Below are 23,840 nucleotides of genomic sequence, written 5' to 3' on the forward strand. Positions count from 1 at the left end.
AAACGTAACAATTGGTGTCAGAAGTGGGATTGCAAATTAATAAGCATGAAGTTTGAGGAACTAAAAGTGGAACAACTCAAGAAAGAATTGAGTAAGTTGGAGCTACCAACAGCAGGTAACAAGGCAGAATTGCAGAATAGGCTGATAGACGAATTCAAGCGGCGTGATATTGACATCGGTGCTTACGAATTCGAGTATAAAGAAGAAATGGAAGTTTCTACCCGTGCAACAACAAGCAGCTTGCATTTATCCACAATGTTTGCTGCTATGTTGGAGAAATTTAAAGAAGTTAAAGCCGAAATTCAAGAAACTTCTAGAGTAAACAACGAGAAGCTTCTAGCTGAACTTCGAGAAACTTTCAGAGTAAACAACGATAAACTTCTAACAAAACTTCAAGAATCTTCTAGAGCCAAAGACAAGAAAATTCAGAAAGTGTCTGATGTTATTAACAGCATTGATAAAAAGGTGTCGGACTTAGAAACAAAATTGAATAATGTTCAATGTCAAAAAGAGTCAGTTTTAGAGGCTTTGAATGAGAAACAATGTAAAACCAAAATTAAATGTTATAACTGTGGTAAAATTGGTCATATTCAGCGAAACTGTAGACCACCAAGAAAGCGAACCAGATATGTTTCACCATCAAGAAATAACCAGCTGGCGAATCATCAATCATTACAGGAGCCACCTTTAAAAAGAGCTAGCACTGAGGCAGAGGATTTGGTATGGGCCCGTGAGGAAGTGGTGGATTGTATAGACAATGGTTTGTTGGTGTTGGAACCAGCGAATGTGAGAAGTGGCCATGTAACAATGGAGGCCCTCGTTGAACAGTGCAACGACAGAATGGTTCCCGTTGGAGTGCTTGGTCTGTCCCGCAGAGAAAAGATCATCAGGCCGGGTTCCATGATGGGTGAAGGTGCTTCAGCAGAAAAAGAAATGCATGAACTCGTTCGGAGGCGAATTAAAATAACAAATGACCAAATTAAACCCAGATATAGCTCACAACGTAATAAGGGTTTGTCATCCAAATTAACGAATCACTGCAAAGGACCACATAGGATGGTTAAGAAATTGGACGACATGGTTTATAGAGTACGGAAATGTGGGAGACCGATATCGGGAATTAAAGTTGAACATCTGAAACGACTAGCCGCCTATGGGAGAAGTGAATCTATGCCTATTCGGGACGAACAGGCATACAAATGAGGAGCCGCAAAACAAAAGGTACTATTTAGAAAATTTTCAAATATGGCCATTCTTGTTTCACTTCCATTAGTGGACATATTTTAAAAAATTTAGGTTTTTATGGGTTTAGGCAATGTAAGCCCTTTTTCTAATTCATTCCTATGTACACTGATTTGAAGAATTTAAAAGTTCTTTCAAAGAAAAAGTATAAATAAGTAGTTTCTTGTAAAGTCCAACTTCTTTCAGGTGTAGAGATTATATTTATATTATTTTAAAATAAAATACAATATTCTGGTTTTATTTCAAAATTACAAAATTTTATTGTTTGTTGTAGAATATTGAAAATTATAATGAAAATTATTGAAAACTAATATGATTAATAAAATTAATTAAGAAAATGAAAACTTAATATTTTTTGATATATAAAAACACAAAGTATTTTTATTCACCTACAACTACTCCCCCTCCAAAAAATTTATTCCCAATAAATTAAAAGAAACTCTCTTTGTTGTTGATTTAGTATTACTGGAATGTATGTTTGAATTAATGTAAGTGTTTTCAGTTAATGCTGGTTTCAATCGATCGATAGGTATAACTACTGACTTGTTATTTATATCAATTTTGAAATATTTCTTGTTCTTTTCAATTACTCTATAAGGACCCTCATATGGTTGTTGCAAAGATCTCTTATGAATTACACGCACAAATACATATTTGCAGTCTTTTAGGTCTTTTGGTACATGAATACCTGTATTTGAATTGTTGTGATGATTTAAATTAGATCTTACGTTTTTGAAATGGGTTTTTAATTTATATAAAATGTCAGATGCATCAAAATCTCCTGTAGGTGTTAATATTTCTCCAGGTAAACGTAAACTTTGACCATAAACCATTTCTGCAGGAGTAGCTTGTAGATCTTCTTTAAATACTGAACGAATACCTAGTAAAGCAATCGGAAGCTCGTCATACCAAGTTGCTGATTTACCTTTAGCCATTAATGTTGCTTTAAGCTGTCTATGAAATCGTTCAACCATGCCATTAGATTGAGGGTGATATGGAGAAGTTGTTATTTTAAAACATCCTAACATTTGTGTTAGTTCTGAAAACATTTTAGAGGTAAATTGTCCACCTTGGTCGGTTGTTATTTTCAAAGGAACACCGAACCGAGAAATATAATTTCTTATTATTGTATCAATTATATTAGATGTTGTGATGTCTTTTAGTGGGTATGCTTCTGGCCAACGAGAATGTCGGTCAATTATTGTTAATATGTAACGATGTTCCCGGGATATAGGTAAAGGTCCAACAATATCTAAATGTATATGTTCGAATCTTCCTTTAGGTATCTCAATTTTGACCACTGGTGATTTAGTGTGTCTAATTATTTTTGATTTTTGACAGTTAAGACATTCTTTTGACCAGACGTTAAGTTCCTTTTTCATATTTGGCCAAAAATAGCGTTCTGTTATTAATTTGCGTGTAGCTCTGATACCTGGATGTGAAATATTATGTAATTTTTCAAATACAATTTTTCGCAAATTAAATGGAACGTAAGGTCTAGGTGTACTTAATGTACATTCAAACCAAATATCTAAGTTTAGGACTGGAATTTTTAAGAATTTTAGATTAAGATGTTTGTTTTTATCAGCAAGAAGTTCTAAAAGATCTTTATCTTTCTGTTGTTCATCAAATAAATTTTTAAGATTAATATCGGAATATTTGTATGCTTCGATTTCAAATGTTCTAGATAAGGTATCAGCTACAACATTAGCTTCACCGCTTATATGTCGAATATCACTTGTAAATTGGGAAATATATTCTAAGTGCCTAGTCTGTCTTGGACTTCTTTCGGTTTTTGATTCCAAAGCAAAAACCAAAGGTTTATGATCTGTATACACAACAAATGATCTGCCTTCTAACAAATACCTAAAATGTTTAATATTTAAATATATTGCTAACAATTCGCGATCAAATGTACTATATTTAGATTCGGAAGAGGTTAATTTTTTAGAGAAAAATGCTAATGGTTCCGAAATACCATTATAACATTGTTGTAAAACGCCCCCAATGGCCACATTTGAAGCATCTACCGTTAAGGTCAATTTTGCTTCATTATTGAAATGATTCAATAAAACACGTGATGCAAATGATTCCTTGATACGGTCAAATGAATTGAGGGCTTCCTTAGTCCATTCTAAAATCTTACATTTCTTTTTTAATGCATTGGTAATTATAGCATGAATGGGGTTAGTAAATTCGGCTAACTTAGGAATATACTTGTGGTAATAATTTACCATTCCTACAAATTTCTGAATTTGTTTAACAGTTTTCGGGTGTTCAAAGTTTCGAATTGCTAATATTTTTTCTTCAGAAGGTTTAATGCCAATATTCGATATATTATGACCTAGGAAGTCTATATTTGAAACACCAAATGTACATTTGCCTGGTTTAATATTTAACCCATATTCATCTAATCGTTCAAAAACTTTCTCTAAGTGATATAAATGTTCCTCATCATTTTCGCTATATATAAGTATATCATCGATATACACAAATACGAAATCGAAACCAGTAAATACTTCGTTGATAAATCTTTGAAACGTTTGCGCAGAATTTCGTAGGCCAAATGGCATTCGTTGAAACTCAAACATACCGAATGGTGTTGTTATAGCTGTTTTGAATATATCCTCTTCTGCCATTGGAATTTGATGATAAGCACGTACTAAATCGATCTTAGAAAATATTTTCTTATTTCTTATATTCATATTTAAATCGTGAATGTGAGGTAAGGGATATCTATCAGGAACAGTCACAATGTTCAAACGTCTAAAATCACCGCATGGACGCCAGTCGTTTGGATCTTTTTTTGGGACTAAATGTAAAGCTGATGCTACACTTGAGTTCGATGGTCTACATATACCTGCTTTTACAAGATACTCGAATTCTGTTTTTGCTGCCTTGTATTTAACGGGATCCAAACGCCTGGGTTTGGTAAAAGGTAAAGGACCGTTTGTTACTAATCTATGAACGGTAGAATGTTTGATTGGTTTCGTATAATCAGGTTCTGCTATTAGTGAAGGATATTTCTTAAGAAGTTGTGTGTATTGATTATCTACAGAAAATAACTTTGGAAGAGTCACATTGCAGCAACATGAAAATGTACTAACTGATAAATTAGTAAGTGGATCTATTAGACGTTTATGTTTAATGTCTATCAAAAGACCATATTTACAAAGAAAATCAGCACCAATAATAGGTTTAGAAATATCTGCAATCAGAAAAATAAAAGGAAATTCGCGGCGAAGACCTAAATCTACATTAAGTAATTTCTTTCCAAATGTTGCAATATTTGAGCCATTGGCTGCGCTTAAAATTATATCAGATCTCTTATTATTATTTCTGAATTTTGAAGATGGCAAAACGGAAATTTCTGCCCCACTATCAATCAAAAATTTTAAGTTATTATTTTTATCAAAAATAAAAAGGCGACTGGAAGAATAATCAACATTTCCACTGTTCGTCGCTGCAACAGTGGATGATTTTAGTTTGTTGAACTTTCATTAGAAAATGAACATGGTTGTTCGCACTTTCTAGCTTGATTACCAAACTTGTAGTGAAAACGACATAACCAGTTCCTATTTGGTGAACGACCACGAGAGCGTGAAGAACTTCTGCTATATCTTCTATAAAAAGGACGTGAAGCCCGGGTTCCTATTTCTCTTTTAAGAGAACTAACTTCTAGTGTCAATTTACTTATATTTTCACATAAAGAAGCAGTTAAATTTTGTACGATTTGTTCAATATTGGAAGATCTAGAAGATTGTCTAACACTACATATTTCTCCGTTGTAAATAACTTCCCACAATCTATCAGCTAATTGAATTAATTCGTTATGATCATTAATATTAGATCCAGTTAAAGCAACATTTAGAGACTTTGGAAGTTTACGTAGCCAAAGTTTTGTTAAAACATCTGGGCTAAAATTAGAACCAGCAAGAAGGGCTAACGATCTATAATATTCCGATGGTTTTCTATCTCCCATATCACTATCAGAGAGTATTTTGTCTAATTTAGAAGTTTCACTTAGGGAGTGACGTTCAATTAACACCTTTTTAAGATTAAGATACCGATCATTTGTAGTTGGATTTTGAATTATGTCTAACACTTTTATTATAACTTCTTGTGGTAAAGCAGTTATAATATATTCATATTTGGTTTGGTCTGTAGTAATGCCTTTGGTTGCAAATTGCATTTCGGCGTGAACAAACCATGCATCTGGACAATTGGTCCAGAATTGAGGGAGTTTAACAGAGGAAGCACATATGTCTAAATCAATTTGGGGTATTCTATCGATCGGATGATTACTAGTCAAATTTGAGTTTAAATTGTTATTTGTAGTTATTGAATTAGATTGTGAATGTGTTGAATTTTGTGTATGTGTATTAGTACGTGTTGGAGAGCGAGTGGTCATTTTAAGAGGGAAAGTTTACAAATAAAATCGAAATTAAAGTTTAAATTAAATTAATTATTCGTTAATTTAGTTATGATAATAATCGTGATTAGATATGTATGTAGATATTTAGTATTTTTAAAAGTAAACAATAATAGGCAAACAATATTAAGAAATATTTGAATATGGAACAAGAAATAAACACTTATACTGACTTCTTTTCTCGGAAATTTAAAACTGATGGTCAACTTATCTTGAACAAGTTTTATCTTGATTATAATAATAGTGACTTGCTGTGACTTGAACTGAAACTGATGTGAATCTTCAGATGAATTACTTTTAGTTGATAATACAAATTGGATTTGTCGTCTTTGAAATTTATAGATGATAAAGACAGGCGTTGTAGAGATTAGATGATATTTATTTGTTGAGATTAGATGGTATTTATTTTTGCATTAATTTCAAATTGCAGGTAATTGTTTCGAAAAATTAATATTTTCTTAATTACACGGAATATTATTCGTTTTATTTCTTCACGTGTAAAATGCAGGATCGCCAAAATTTGTAGAGATTATATTTATATTATTTTAAAATAAAATACAATATTCTGGTTTTATTTCAAAATTACAAAATTTTATTGTTTGTTGTAGAATATTGAAAATTATAATGAAAATTATTGAAAACTAATATGATTAATAAAATTAATTAAGAAAATGAAAACTTAATATTTTTTGATATATAAAAACACAAAGTATTTTTATTCACCTACATCAGGTATATTTAATGTTTTCAGGTTCGTTAATTATATAAAAAACAAAAGGTACCATACGTAGATCCCTAATCATCCTCTGGAATATAGATGTGCACTTTAATTCTGATAAGTTTATTAATACTGATTTATTTATTGTATTGTCTTAGATAAAAATATTAAGTCTCTTTTAGCTATAACCATACTAAACTTAGGTAGATATGTATAATGCAAATAAAGAAGAAATGTAATCAGAAGAAAAAACTTAGTCTCTATTGCCACATTTTTGAAATACCTAGAAATTTGTATGTTACTAAGTTCATAAATCAGGGAAATCAATAAGTGACATAAGAAAAAATACAATTATGTACCCATTTGTGGGTGCATATAAAAATGTATGTAATCACATGTCGATATGATCGTTAATTTCGAAAAATCAAAAATTGCATATCAGTATAATTAAGAAACAGCATTTTTTAAACCACATACCCAAAATCCCAAAAATTTTTAATCAGGAAAACCGCAATTCCCAAAAAAAGGTTGTCTTATTATCCGTAATAGGGGTGGGGAGATCGAAACACTTTTACAAAATAATTAAGAACATATTGGGCCATCTAAAATGGTTTACTATATTTTAATACCGACTATGCGATTTGAGAATTTTTGCCATAAATTTGAATTTTACATAAAAAATAGGAGTAATTTGAATGGACCTGGATCCCTCGGTATAGATATTTGATATAAAGTTAGCTTTTCAAAAAGTATAAATTTTTTATACATCTTTTAAGAAATTTTTTAGAAAAATTAAAAAGATAAAAATTAGATAAAAAACCTTTTTTTATTTTTAAAATTCAAATGCATATAACTTTGAACTCAGTAATGATTTTTAAACAATTATTTTTTATTTGACATATACGTTTGTTTTTAGTCCAAAAAATAGCGAAAATCGGGAAATATTTGGACCAGCTGTTTAGGGTGGGTAAAAATTTTGAAAATTTAATGCGAATATTTCCTAAGTTAATTGATAGCTAAGGCAAGGTTTTTTGTAGTAACTTTGAACTCTGTAATGATTTTTAAACAATTATTTTTTATTTGACATATACGTTTGTTTTTAGTCCAAAAAATAGCGAAAATCGGGAAATATTTGGACCCGCTGTTATCAAAAAACTGGATTAGGGTGGGTAAAAATTTTGAAAATTTAATGCGAATATTTCCTAAGTTAATTGATAGCTAAGGCAAGGTTTTTTGTAGTGCTCAACTAGGAGATTCTACACATGTATTTTTCTTTTAAATCAGACTGCAAACGAAGAAATAGTATTTTATTAAATATTTAACATACCGAGGTGTCCCACTTTGGTGGGCGCATGAGGTTCTAATTCAAAATTTTAATTCGACAACACTTCTTCTTTTCGCACGTAAAATTTCATTAAAATCGGACCAACCGTTTAGAAGTTACAGATTTATTTCCCTCTTTTTTTCTACACCACTGTGCAGCGCCCTCTAGCGTGACTTTTAGGTAAAAATAAATATCAAAAATGGATACCCAAAAATAGTAATATACCACAACTTTCCGGATAATAAAAATAAATAGGCATTGTTTTATCAAATTTTTAAGGATTTTTTCTTGTTAGCCAGCGTTCCAAAATCACTCAATGCGTGTAAAAAAAATCTAGCGTTGAACTAAAAAAAGCCTTGAGGGTTTTGTTATGGAAAACGTAAGCTTTTGGTTTCATCCCATTCCGATTTTGGTTATCAGTAATACGTACTATTTGAAAATAATAGTTCATGGAATTTTTATTGAGAAAATACATTTTGATAAAAAAGTACCAAAAAAGAATACAATTTTTAGGCCTTAGGAATTATAACAGCAATGAACAACAAGATAGCAGCAGTGAAAATGTTGAATTAAAGCCACCAACTATATTTATTCCAAATGTTGCTGATATCAAATCTATAGTAAATAACTTCATGAAAATAATAATTTCTCAATACCGGTTGATTTAATTAATTTAAAGAAATTGAAAAATTTGGTCACAATGTTAGAAGTATAACAAACGTTAAAAGTAGAATCACAAAAAATCCATTGTCTATTTTCCTTGTCGATCTAACCAAAAAATAATAAAGAAATTTATAATATCAATAATTTGTTTAATGCAGTTGTTAAAATTTAAAAATTTGGTCACAATGTTAGAAGTGTAACAAACGTTAAAAGTAGAATCACAAAAAATCCATTGTCTATTTTCCTTGTCGATATCTAACCAATAAATAATAATAAAGAAATTTATAATATCAATATTTTGTTTAATGCAGTTGTTAAAATAGATCTCCCATTAAAAACAACGATATTGTACAATGCTACAGATGCCAACAATTTGGCCATACCAAAACTTACTGTAGAAAAGTTTATAGTAGATGTGTCAAATATGGATTAAATCACAAATTGCTTGCAATCACACACTAATCTTATTCGGAAACAACATAATAACCAAAGACCAACCTTTAATCTAAACTCAGATAATTTTCCAAATTTAATTGTAAATACACCTGCAAATAATTCCATCAAATATGAAATTATGGCAGAAGTAAATCAAAATTTTCTACAAGCAACAACAATAATAATAAAGTCCAATGATATATATAATAATATAATATTTTCCTCCACCGCTTAATAATTAAAGATGTTAACGATCTCAGCTCTGATCATTCCCCTCTTATCACAACTTGCGTAAATGTTACCGTAAACAACCACATTATTAGTGATAAATAATTAAATAGCGGTAATGAGATTGATGAAGGAATAAGATTTTATAAATCTTATTCCTTAAATTCAGAAATTCTAAACTGTCATTCCAAAAAACAGCGAAAAACCCACGATAGGTCGCTCATGGCAGCTGACAAATGTTCTGTTGATGTAGCAGTACAGTAAAAAAGTGCATAAGATATATGTTTTCTAAATAAAGTGATTGAAATAATATTGCTAATTTAATTAAGAATATCAGTACTTTGTATTTTTTTAATTATGTGTTTTGTTAGATATAATCCCACTAATGTATTTTTGAAATAGTATTTTTTTTTTACTAATTATATACTTTCAATTACAATTATTATTTTAACAATAACAATTATGTATTTCCCTTTTTCATTATTTTTTTATGAAATTTACTTACAAACTGTAGCAATACTCTTTCTTTATTTCATTCTACATCACCATACCATAAATAAATTCACATTCATTCAATAGCACACATATAACAATTCCTTCATGAAAACAAAAACAATTTGAATAACTCTAATAATTCTTGAAACAAAAATATATACGCGGCAGCATACGATCATATACATACATAACAAACCTACATTCGAATGATCGTTTTATTTTTGTAGGACACAATACTCACTCACTTTTCAATGTCAGTGAGCGAAAGAATTGACGAGTAAAGTGAAACATTGAAGATGACAAATGAATGTGTATGATGAATGATTCACTTCGCTCAGTTGAGTGAATAGCTCAATTGAACTAGGTCATTCATGAGCAGCGTTGCCGCTTTGGTCCAATTGGACCAAAAGTGGTAGATTTTATTTACAAGTACAACGATTGGTAGTTTGGTTGGTTTGTTCATTTTTTTTTAATTTTTTGGTAGGAAATACAATTAATATTTTTAAAATTTATAGTTTTTAAATTTAAAGATAACAAATAAAAAACATGTGTGAAATAAAATAGTTGGAAACCCTGATTATTGAACTTAACGCCGCGGCCGTTAAATGTATAACATCTTTGCATTTATATGAAAAACATCAAAATCATAGTGTCAGTGCAAATTAAATGTAAACAAACACTTGTATTTCTTAAACAAAAGGCCGCAAAAAAGTTATTTTTTTTACAATTTTATTTAATAGTTAAAATATGTAGTACTTTTAGATATCTTTAAAAAACTCCAAGACTGGCAATTCATGCTGATGGAGAAAACCAAACATCAAACAGCAATGATAGAAAATAAATATGAATAAAATATCTATAATTTTACTTTTTTATAGTGAATAAAGTTGCAAAATGAAGCGGAAATTGATAAGTTGTTTTGATCTTTATTTCTCTTTCACAACTGAACAAATCAAATTCTTACCAGGCTTGGGCGGTAATGATTACATTATGTAATATATTACTGGTACATTACCATTACCTTGTAATTGTAATTGGATTTTTGCAATTACAATTACTTGTAATGTGTAATTGACCAATAGCACATTACAATAACATGTAATTGTAATTGAATTTTTCAATTACAATTACAAGTAATTGTAATTGCAAAATTTTACATTACAATTACATGTAATTATAATTGAAAAATGTCAATTACAAAATTAAGAAAAAGTAATAGTAATATGACTAAAACTATGTAATGATTTCAAAGTATTTATTATTAAAAAAATATAAAATTACAGAAGTTACCAATTACTTATTTTTATAGTGTGCAGTAGAATGCCGAAGACCAGTATATTATATAGTAACACATACATATCTACTGATGCATACTCGATTAATTAAATTAGTCTTCAGTTACCCAACAAAGATTGAAAATCTTTATATAAGTATAGTTTGTAAACAATAATTTTTAAATTTTTTCGAAGTATATGAATTTTTAGCAACTTCGAATTCTCTGAAATTCAAAGTATACATTCTACTCATTTCAAGACGTATTAACTCGAAACTCCAACTTCATATCATTTTATATCCCTCTAAATTAGAACATTTACTTCTCAGAACTAACATATTGACTATTTTTGAAATATGATGTACGAATATTGAACAAAATTAACAAACTATTTTGAAAACGAAGTAAATTTGTAAGTTATGATTTACATTTAAAAACAATTAAGAGTACTATATTCGGCCGTGCCGAGTCTGAAATACCATCCACCGAAATATGATGAGAATTATAGATGTTACATTGGTATAAAGATCCTATTATGTATGAGGATTGAGAAAATGTCATTGAAATACTATTAAATAAATATATGAAATAATACAACAATTGTTAAAAATACTATTTTGCGCAGAAGTTATTTCAATTTGAATGTAAAATAATTATATATAATTCAAGTGAAGAATCCGATTATAAAAAAGGGTATACAAATATATTTAGACATATGTAGTTCAAAATTTAGCATACGGAAATTTTAATATACATATATTCGCGTTTAATGAATTTTCCGGATATGAGCCTTATATACGTCCAATATATAATTATGAACCCATAGTCTCAAAATCAAATAGTCACCCCTATCGCGAATCAACATTTCACATGAAATATTTTCCCTTTTCCTTTTTTCGTTCATCAACTTTGTTCACGTGAAAAAAATTCCCCTTGTTGTGAAATTTTTAGATGGAATTTTGTAAACAATAAACAGCTGTTACGAACAAAATCAACTATTGTGAATGTAAAGTTCATCATGATATTCCCGATAGCAATTTTTCCTTCGAGGGAAATGAATATTTCATGGGAACAAAATTTCACATGTTATTGCCGATAGGGGTGAGTATGATTTCTGTCTACTTGAAACTGATTTCTGTTAAATTTTTGATCGATATAAATGTGCGTTAATGTAGTTTTGGGTTGAGGGACATATGTGGGGCTATGACCTACTTGGTTCAGTGAAGATTTATTTTGGAGATTTGTGAAGGTTAATGAGTTTTCCGGAAATGTTTCTCATGCAAAGGTGTGATTTTTATATATATTGAAATTTTTTGTTTCGAATTTCAACTTGATAACTATATTTGTAAGAAATTTATTACGATCTTATTCGGGAGTTGACCTTATATGGGAGGTATAGCCAAATATGGACTATATTCACAAAATCCTGTAGTATGATTTGCAAATATAAATTACGGATAGGTATGGAATTTTTGTTCAATATTAATATTTTTTAGATATTTGTGCAGCTTAATGTGTTCGTAAATGGCCTTATATGGTCCTTAAGAATTGAGTAATAAATCCTCGAAAATTTTACATTTTTTAATTCTTTATGCAATTATTTTATATCTTTGACGAAATAATATTTTTAAAAATAGTATCAACGTTTTTAAAAATATGTTTAAATGAGCTTTAAAAAAACATATTTCATTAAAACCGTTAAAGAAACCTGAAACCGGTCGAGTTTACAAAGTTGAAAAAAACGGTAAACCGGTTTAATATTTATAAATGTAATTGAATTTAAAGTAATTAAATTACTTTTTAATAAATTACATATGCTTTTTTATACATATATTTATAATTCTAATATACATTAATATATTATGGATAAATATAATGAATATAATTTTAACAATATAATACAAACGGATAAATATAAAGTTATACTTAAAGCCTTTTATAACATGATTATAAATAGGTTAAGTATATATATGGGGCATTTCACGTCAAGTGAAAGAACTTTTGAAATCGATGTCTTCCGATCGCGATGAAATTTGCACCAATGTTAGTTCTATTGGATAGTAATTCGGACACCATTTTTCAACAAGATCGGTCAAGAACTCTCTGAGTTATAGAACAGGTGTTTTTTTTATCCATATAACTTATTACCTATTGTTCTTAGCAAAATGTGTCCCAAATAGTTTAGATAGCTATTTATGCAATCTTTCGAAAAAAAAAAATTAAAAAAATTTAATAAAATATTTTTGATTTTTTTTTTTTAAATCAAAAATATTTTTGACGTTTTTTTTTCAAAATGGGCCCTTTTTATTTTTTTTTTTATTTTTTTTAAGAATGCTTAGGTCTTTTCCTAAGCGACCTATATGGTCGCTTAGTGGGATGCGAATGGGATATCTATCAAAAAAAATATTTTGTAACTCAAGATTTAAAATTTTTGAATTTTTTTGCAAAATCAAAAACTTTGTTGACTTTTTTTAAAAAAATGGACCAATTTTTTAATTTTTTTTTTGCTCAGAAGAAAGCTTATGTGTTTTCCTTTAACACCCTTTTTGTCGCTTAGTGGGATGCGAGTGGGATATCTATAAAAAAAATGTTTTGTAACTCAAGACATACAATTTTTTACTTTTTTTTGAAAAATCAAAAACCTTTTTGACTTTTTTTTTCCAAAATGGACTCTTTTTTTATTAATTTTTTTTTCTCAAAAGAAAGCTTAGGTCTTTTCCTTTAAAAGCTTTTTGGTCGCTTAGTGGGATGCGAGTGGGATATCTATCAAAATAAATGTTTTGTAACTCAAGACAAAGATTTTTAAATTTGCACTATTTTAATTTTTTTCATATTTGTGTGTAAACCTTAAAAATTAAACTTACGCAGAGAAACTAGATACATTAGCCTTTCCGATGGTATGTAACATACCCAACTAAAATTTCATAGCCTCGATACTGTAATACCCATAATATGTTAACCTCAGGAATAAAAATCACTTTTTTTTCTATGGAAATGTTGAATAATTTAATTTTGTTATTTATTTGTAATAATAATTAATTTAATATATAATAATAAAAAGATGAATAATTTAGTAAAATTTAATCTTAATCACAATAGATCAATTTATATAATAACTATTTTTACACTTAATTTATGAAGTTTTTAAATTTTCAAATATCCATACTTTTATCCTCCTTATTTGTCACCTTTATTAGCTGCTTTTTTTTTGTCAATCCTTTCTTGGCGTTATTAGATTCAGCTACTGATTTCGCTGCTGGCTTCTTTTTTGGCTTTGGAAAGAAATCGCATTGAGTAGATGCAGAAAACTTTTTTAATTTGAGTCTTCCATCGACAAGCGGTATGAAAGCATGGTATTGAGCAGTGACATCGATTGTTACCGCAGCATCGAATCTGCTCTTTAGTGTTTTCAATGTTTCCTCATGATCCTCTTTGCTACTAAAAACTATTTTAGTTTCTTTACAATAATTCTTTGCCCAATGGAATAAAGCAGTCGCATCTAAGATGCGATCTTGATGAGAGCACTGGAGGCTATACTTCGCTGCATTTCTTTTGCGAAGCTACTTTTGTTTTTAAAATGTTGACGAGCTCCGTCCGAAACGTAGTATACCTTTTCTACTGTAAATTTTGATTTTAGATAATTTAGTATTATCTTCTGGTACTCATAAACTGCAACGGTGTCATGTTTTAAATCGTCGGATATGATTGCCATACTTTTGTGTTCCAGGTTTTCTTCTTTCATGTAGTAAATAACTACTGTGAATATAGTTGCTTGGTCGTTATTGAAGTGGAATGCTTGTATGGAATCCTGAAGAACATATTTGTAGTTCTCTGCGAAATCAAATGAAATAATGAATTCACCAGACTTCAAATGTGTTTTCAAGTCCTTGAAGAATGACCACTGCTCTTTGACTAAAAAGTCATGGGTTCTCAAATTTAGCAATCCTCTACACAGTTCTTCCACAAAATCATCCACATTTAAAATTATGGTTTTCAGTGTGCATCTTTCAGTCTGAAGCCAAGATTCAAATTTTAACTCCTCAATACATTCTCGATCAAAAGAGTTGATTAAATTTTCTTTGATGGATGTGGTTTCCGGGCAATTCGAACATTCACCTAAGTGGCAAGAAGTTGTAGCATTAGGGCACATAGTCAATTTAAGGCAATCGCGGTAATGGTGTAAATCTTCTGATGAATCATCTTTTAAGTAATTTAAGTTGATTTCCTTCAACATCAATTTAACATTTTCATGGTAAATACAAACACATACTGTGTGAGTTCCGCTGCTTCCTGCCAAAACGCAATGTTTTGGCCTCAGTTGTGTAAATTTTGTGAATCCAATTTTGACATCCTCGTATTCAGATTGAAATGTTGCGAATAATTCATTCAGGTTACAGAGAACCATTCTCTTCTGCATTTGAACTTTCTTGCCATCGATTCGTACAGACATCCAGTCTTTCATCCCTGGCATCAGGCGACTCATATCATCTCGCTGATAAAACTGAGTTATTAGAGATTTAGTATCGCACTCCAAAGTTTTTCCCTTCTTTTTGTTTGGGAGTGTGAGAATCCCATGCTCAGCAACCAATTGTTTAGCAATTCTTGCTTTTCGTTGAGACGTTCCAAACTCAGTCATTGTTTTTGCAGAACTCCATGTTCTTGGAGCAAGCGTGAGAAGTTGAATTCTTTCAGCTTCACTCTGTGACGTTTTGTATTTCTCTTTTATTTGTTCAAGAACTTCTACTGCATCCTTATGGTATTGGTTTCGACACTCATTCGTTGAATTTGAAAAGTTAGAATAACCATCATCATCAACAGTTCTGTCTTCATTCTCGGAATTACTTTTGTCTTCATCTGGAATAACTTCAACGCAAGGCTCATTACTATTCAAATTCGGTAATTCGTTCAACTTTCCGAGCTCTTTCCTGCATGATCCACAAATTTTCAATCGTTTTGACAGCGTAGGGAATTTTTTTAATAAGCCGTCGGAAATATTTCGCATATCTGATGATCTGTGCTTCATTTTGTTAAAGGGATTAAAACAAAAAGACGAATAAATTTCATTTTCAACCTTAGCCTTTTTAGAAGTCGTAGACATTTTGAATTTTGTAAGTATTTATGTAAATAACACACGTCTTAACTTTAACGCTGTTTCTAAAAAACTGATTTCCGTATGTCTTCAGAATGACAATAAATAGTTTTTTAAGATCATATAGGTAGTACGTTTTAATGAATGAGTCTAACATCTTTTATTAGGGTCAAGAAGGGCTTACATACTAAAGTACCTAGTTTAACCAAATGTTACAAATAATAATAAAAATAAACCACCATATAAATAACCTACCTGTCAACTTCTACCTCTCCACCCACTTCTTAAAGTCAAATGTCATAAAATAATAAATAAACTGGTACTTCGGAGAAGGGCCATAAAATATTTCCACTTGATTCCAAAAATTTGTTTCTGGGGCACCTGATATTTTAACAATGAAAATCACGTGCGCTGAAAACTACCTCTAGGATTGACTAAAAAAGCCGCAAGATACAAAACTCAGACAAATTTTGGGGGTGGAAAATTAATAGCGGTCGGCCTCATATTGCACCCCTCCAGTGGCTATTATCGGTCAGTTGTTGTGGTTTTTATTTTTAAGGTTTTAGAAACACTTACACACAAATATGAAAAAAATCAATTTAAAAACATTTGTCTTGAGTTACAAAACATTTATTTTGATAGATATCCCACTCGCATCCCACTAAGCGACCAAAAAGGTTTTAAAGGAAAAGACCTAAGCTTTCTTTTGAGAAAAAAAAATTAATAAAAAAAGAGTCCATTTTGGAAAAAAAAAGTCAAAAAGGTTTTTGATTTTTCAAAAAAAAGTAAAAAATTGTATGTCTTGAGTTACAAAACATTTTTTTTATAGATATCCCACTCGCATCCCACTAAGCGACAAAAAGGGTGTTAAAGGAAAACACATAAGCTTTCTTCTGAGCAAAAAAAAAATTAAAAAATGGGTCAATTTTTTTAAAAAAAGTCAACAAAGTTTTTGATTTTGCAAAAAAATTCAAAAATTTTAAATCTTGAGTTACAAAATATTTTTTTTGATAGATATCCCACTCGCATCCCACTAAGTGACCATATAGGTCGCTTAGGAAAAGACCTAAGCTTTCTTAAAAAAAATAAAAAAAAAAAATAAAAAGGGCCCATTTTGAAAAAAACGTCAAAAATATTTTTGATTTAAAAAAAAAAATCAAAAATATTTTATTAAATTTTTTTAATTCTTTTTTTCGAAATATTGCATAAATAGCTATCTAAACTATTTGGGACACATTTTGCTAAGAACAATAGGTAATAAGTTATATGGATAAAAAAAACACCTGTTTGGCCAAAATGTCAAATTTTGACCTCCTATAACTCAGAGAGTTCTTGACCGATCTTGTTGAAAAATGGTGTCCGAATTACTATCCAATAGAACTAACATTGGTGCAAATTTCATCGCGATCGGAAGACATCGATTTCAAAAGTTGGTTCACTTGACGTGAAATGCCCCATATATTAATATATATCATTTTATAAATAATTTAGCCAGGAATATACCAATCAGGGTTTCTAACTGACCTTTTTGGTCGAATTTCGTATTCTTCATCCTCACTATCTGAAAGATTGTCCCGACTTCTTTTATTTATTTGATTATTGTTAAATGTTGGTGAATTTTCCTTTTCTAATATTTCACATTCTTTAGGTTTTATGATTACTTCCATTCGTGGGTGATAATATTTTTTTATTTGGTTTAGGTGTACATGTTTAATATTATTATTTACAGAAATAACATAACGAAAGTCCTCAACCTCAATAATAACGGCCTTAAGCCATTTAACAAAATTATTATAAACATTTCTATAGAGGACAATATCACCCTTTTTAAAACACTGAGATGTTTGCATTTTGGTTATTTACCTAGTTCAGTTCTAGTTCAGTTCGGACGTGTTTATTTTTACTCCGAGTTAACTCGTTATTTTAATGTCTCTATCGGAAAATAAATATAAATATCACCTGTTTATTATTTACGCGTAAGGACGCTTTTTTTTAATAATATTATTAAATAAAAAAATCAAAACAACAACTAAAAGACAAATAAGTAAAAAAAAATTCTTTATATTTTTTTTCTTTTTTTGAACCTTTTTTGTGCATTGACTATTAAATAAAGATCAAGAGTGTTAACGAAAGTAATTACAAATACTCTTAAATGAGTCTCTTCAACGAAAACAGTGAGCGAAGGTTAAGTGTAAACGGCAGAAATGCATACGTTACAGTTAATGTAGACGAAAAAAATATAAACAAAACAAACAGAAGAATAGATGACAACTTGTTTTTAACAGCCAAACCTGTTAACCGCGCTCGTTCTTGTTCCCCCGCATTGACAACAACTAATGATTGTCAAACAAAAGAAAATTCAACTCAATCAGAAAATAAAAATATTTTATCTATGCCTGAAAGTATGCTAGCTATATCAGCTTCAGATACGAAATCCACCACACTAACTACAAATAAAATGAACCTATTAAGCGGCGCTGTACCCAAGATTAGTCAACCATTAAATAATGAAAATAAATCCCAAATACAGGTTGGAATGGACCGGTATATTACAGTATTAAAACGGGCACGAAGTCCCAAGTCCTCGAAAGCGGCACCCTTGGCCAAATTATATAAGGATAGTGAACCTCATAGACTAAACAATGAAAATCGTTTTTCTATTCTGGAATGTGAAACTAATGAACCAGTAAATAAAATCCATTCTACAAAACCACCCCCCATTTACTTGAGAGAAAATAATTCGAATCCACTGGTTCAGAGCCTGATCTCATTAATAGGAGAGAACTCTTTTTACGTAATCCCAATCAAGAAAGGCACGATTCATGAAACTAAAATACAGGTCAATAGTGAAAACGATTATAGAAAGGTTGTAACATATTTTGAAACTCAAAAGAAAAGTTTTTACACTTATCAGCTGAAAGGAAGCAAGGGTCTACAAGTTGTAATAAAGGGTATTGACTGTAATGTTGAACCACTCGAAATAAAGCAAAGCTTAGAAGATAAAGGCTATAAGACTAAAAATGTGATAAATATTAGAAATCGCAAAAAAATACCCCAACCACTCTTCCGTGTTGAACTTGAACCCGGTGACATAAACCTGAAAAAAATGAAACACATCCCATATATAACTTGAAGTACTTATTGCATCGTAAAATTACGGTAGAAGAACCACACAAACGATTTGGCCCCGTTCAATGTATGAATTGCCAAGAATATGGACACACCAAGGCATATTGCAAATTGCCACCAGTATGTGTCATTTGCGGGGAGTTGCATAACACATCCCAATGTAACAAATCTAAAGATGATCCTAAGATCTAAACGTGCCCATTGTAAAAACTGAAATCTCGAAAAACGTACAAAAATATTTAAAAAAACTTGAAGTTCACCCAAACCCGCTGGCCCGCAACATATTAGATAACCGTGGCCACACTCGATTAAGAAGGAGGGACACAGCAGACCTAATCTAGAAGGAAGAATGCCAATTTAACCAAAACAACCATGAACAAAATTTTTTCGTCCGGCACTGGCTGGACTAATTAAATAATAATATTAGAATAAGATTTGAACCACTTATTGTTAGTTCATTAAATAATGAAGATACAATAAATAAATGATGAAAAAAAAAAAAAATTAATAATTTCAAAATTAACGTTTTCGTTATCACTGACAATTTTCTGCAATTTAGGATTTAAAATATCACATTTAGATTTTGGTAAAAAATTAAATAACTTTTGGGAGGGCGATTTTTATGAGATGGCGTCTGGCGTATGACGATAATAAAATAAAAAGCGCGTAATTTTGTCTGAAAATGAAAGATGATCCGAATAAGTATCAATCCAGAATTTTTTAAGTGATTTTTTGACAGTTTGGACAGCTCTTTCGGCTATGCCATTTGATTGTGGATGATAGGATGTACTTTTAAGAACCTTAATCTCAAGTTTATCGCAAAACTCTAAAAACTTAAAGCTACGAAATGGTGGACCATTATCCGTGCAAATACTTGTAGGTAGGCCAAAATATGAAAATGTACTTTCTAGCATTTCTATAACTTCTTTTGACGTAGTCCTCTTCATTTCCTTTAATTCCAACCATTTTGAAAATACATCTACTAAAAGTAAAACCTTTTTCCCTTGAAAATTAAAAAAATCCAGATGTATCCTCTCAAATGGCCTTGACACTTTCACTCATGGTATAAATCGTTTCGGTTTCTCGTTTTGGGTAACTTGGCATACGTAACACTCTCGGACAAAATTTTCTATATCTCCATCCATTCCCTTCCACCACACATATGTTTTAGCTTGTGTCTTCATTTTTACTATGCCCGCATGTGCGTCATGTAACAACGTTAATATTGTTACGAAATTGTACTTGAATTCAAATATAACGATTTTAACTGCTGATTTAAAAGTAGCATAATGCTTTCAAGTAACAGTGCTGTAAAACTGTAACATATCTGTGGGCATTGTTAAATAAAAGCTTTCAGTTGATTTGATTGTAAGTTGGCAACGCTGTATTCGAGTTCGAATAATCAGTTAAAGAACATTGTAGAAAGTACACCACAGATGGCGTATGATCTAGAATATTCGAACTTTGACAGTTAAAGAGCTTTCTAGATATGCAGTGTTATAAATAGTGGCAGAGGTTGCAGTCGTTAGTGAGTTTATCAGAGACGCTTTTCAAATAAACATCATCTGAGTGCCTTAAAGTGTGTTGTGTTTTTCAAGTAAATTCGTGTACATTATAAATTGTGTCTGTAATTCTGCGAATTTATAAACCTGTATAAAAAAACATTGAAAGGCTATTTAATTCTGTTGTTGTTGTACATTTTAAATAAATAAAGAGTTGTTACAATTTTTAAACTATTAAACGGCTTTTATTTGCAATCAAAAGTATCCGGTTTATTTAAAGGAAATAAACCAGCGTTTTGAAAAGGTTAAAAGGTAACAATTGGTGTCAGAAGTGGGATTGCAAAATAATAAGCATGAAGTTTGAGGAACTAAAAGTTGAACAACTCAAGAAAGAACTGAGTAAGTTGGAGTTACCAACAGCAGGTAATAAGGCGGAATTGCAGAAGAGGCTCATAGATGAATTTAAGCGCCGTGATATTGACATCGGTGCTTACGAATTCGAGTATAAGGAAGAAATGGAAGTTTCTACACGTTCAACAACAAGCAGCTTAGATTTAAGCACAATGTTCGCGGCTATGATGGAAAAAATGGAAACAGCCAACGAGAAACTTCTGTCTGAAGTTAAAGAAGTTCAAGAAACTTCTAAAGTAAACAACGAGAACCTGGAAGCGAAAATGAACGAAAATTCGAAACAGCTTGCGAAGGTTAAAACTGAACTTCTTGCTGAAGTTAAAGAAGAAAATAAAATAATGGAAATTAAATTTCAAGAAACTTCTAGAGTCAACAACGAGAAACTTCTTGCCGACAATGAGAAACTTCGTGCTGAGGTTAAAGCTGAAGTCAAAGAAACTATCAAACACTTAGCTGAAATGGAAGCGAAACTTCAAGAATCCTCTAGAGCTACAGATGAAAAAATTCAGGAAATGTCTGAGGTTTTTAACAGCAGAGTGGATGTCGTTGACAAAAAGGTGTCCGAATTAGAGAGCGGCCTAGAAAAACAATCCCAAGATGTTGATAATAAATTTCTCGATCTGGAAAAGAAAATTAATAATCTTCAATGCCAAGACGGACCGATGCGAATTATTTCAGAAACATCGAGTAGAATAAAGGCTCCTAGTTTTGATGGCAGCACACCATTTAATGTTTTCAAGTTCCAGTTTGATACAGTTGCCAAAAGAAATGTATGGAGTAATGAAGAAAGAGCTATAGAATTGATTTTGGCCTTGAAAGGGAACGCAGCAATAGTTCTTGAAAGCGTACCAGTAAGTAACAGAAATAGCTATGATGACATAATGGATGCTCTACAACGTAAGTATGGTGGAGAACACATGAAAGAAATATACCGAATGGAATTGCGTGGTAGAGTACAAAAACCTAATGAGACGCTACCAGACTTTGCGGCAAAAATCGAACGTTTGATGCAGCTTACATATCCAGACGAAAATCATCCGTTATTGGACCATTTCAAGATTGAGGCATTTGTGAATGGGCTTCGTGACCCTGATGTAAAACATGCGGTTTATGCCACACGGAAGTCAACATTTGCGGAAACCGTTTCATTCGCGTTGGCACAAGAAACAGCTAAATTAATGTCTAAGCCGCAAATATGCAAGCTACGGAATATCGAGGTTATAGCTGAAAATGAGAGAAATATAGTCAGTGAAATAAAAGAGGCAGTTTTAGAGGCTTTAAATGAGAAGCAGGGTAAAGCTAAAATCAAATGCTATAACTGCGGAAAAACTGGTCATATTCAGCGAAACTGCAAAGCACCGAGAAAACGAACCAGATCTGTTTCGCCTCCAAGAAACAACCAGCCGTCAAATCATCAATCGTCACAAGAATCACCTTTAAACTAAAACGAGCTAGCACTATGGGGCAAGAGCTAGCTCCCACATCTGAGGGCCCCACAATCTCCATATCAGTAATGCAGCAGAAAAATAGCAATCTTACGGCTAGTGGATTCATCAACGGTCAGAAGCACATTTTTACTATAGACACAGGAGCGTCGCAGTCGATAGTCAAGCCCGATTTAGTCAAAAACACAATTGAACCATTACGTGGGGTAAGTCTGCGCACAGCTACTGGGGAGTCAGCCACTGTCTATGGTAAAGTAAATGTGAAAGTAACCATTGCCAATGTTAGCGTCAATCATGTATTTATTGTTGCCGATATTGTGGACAAAGTAATCATTGGTGCTGATTTCATGATTACTCACTGCATTACTTTGGATATGGGACAAAAAGTTATGATTTGGCGAAATGTGGAAATACCCCTTGACGTCGGATATGAAAATAAGAAAGTAAGAAAGCTAGTTACCGTCGAGCATCAGAGACTACTACCACAGTCAGAAACTTTAGTATGGGCCTGTATGGAGGGAGATTGTGAGGACAACAGTTTGTGGGTGGTAGAATCAGCAGAAATAAAAAGTGATCTTATAACAGCAAAAGCCCTCGTTAAACCCTGCAACAACAAAATAGTTCCTGTAAGAGTGCTTAACCTGTCCAGCTCTGTAAAAGTCGTTAAGCCAAATTCCGAAATAGGTCGATGCACTTCAGCAGAGGCAGTAATCAATTGCGAGAAAAACCCGGAACATGCCAATAAATCCACCAAGGAACACGAGCTACTAGCGGAATATGTGGGCAAATGGGTAGGAGGATTAGCGCCGCCCGATAGAAATAAGGCCAAGCAGCTTCTGAAGAAACATACCTCGGTCTTCGCCTTAAAAAGTCAAAGCCAAGGTAGAACGGCAATTGTAAAGCATCAAATAAATACTGGCGAAGCGAGGCCCATAAAGCAGGCGCCCAGAAGTATTCCTCTAGCAAAACGAAGTGAGGTGAAGGAGTTGGTTAACGAAATGGATCGGGATGGAGTAATCGAACCATCTTCAAGTCCTTGGAGCTCGCCTGTTGTGTTAGTTAAAAAGAAAGACGGCAGCACTAGGTTTTGCGTCGATTATAGAAAGCTGAACGACGTTACCAAAAAAGACAGCTACCCGCTACCAAGAATTGACGACACCCTGGACACATTAGCTGGAACAAAATGGTTCTCCACATTGGACTTGCAAAGTGGTTATTGGCAGGTAGAGATTGCAGAAAAAGACAAAGAGAAAACTGCGTTTAGTGCTAGTGATGGATTATGGCAGTTTAATGTGATGCCCTTTGGACTCTGCAATGCTCCAGCCACATTCGAGCGTTTAATGGAACATGTGTTGAAAGGACTTCACTGGAAGACATGTTTGGTGTACCTCGATGACATAATTGTCATGGGGAAGTCTTTCGATGAACACTTGAAAAACCTTGAAGAAGTCCTT

General features: G+C 31.6%; 1 protein-coding gene across 1 annotated transcript in view; it reads right to left on the bottom strand.

Moving 5' to 3' along the window:
* Positions 1–23,840, bottom strand: part of sbb (scribbler) — a 401,061-nt gene that overhangs the window by 97,319 nt on the left and 279,902 nt on the right. The gene's annotated exons all lie outside the window — the stretch shown is intronic.

The sequence above is a fragment of the Calliphora vicina genome, chromosome 5, assembly GCF_958450345.1.
Source record: "Calliphora vicina chromosome 5, idCalVici1.1, whole genome shotgun sequence".
Lineage (NCBI taxonomy): Eukaryota > Metazoa > Arthropoda > Insecta > Diptera > Calliphoridae > Calliphora > Calliphora vicina.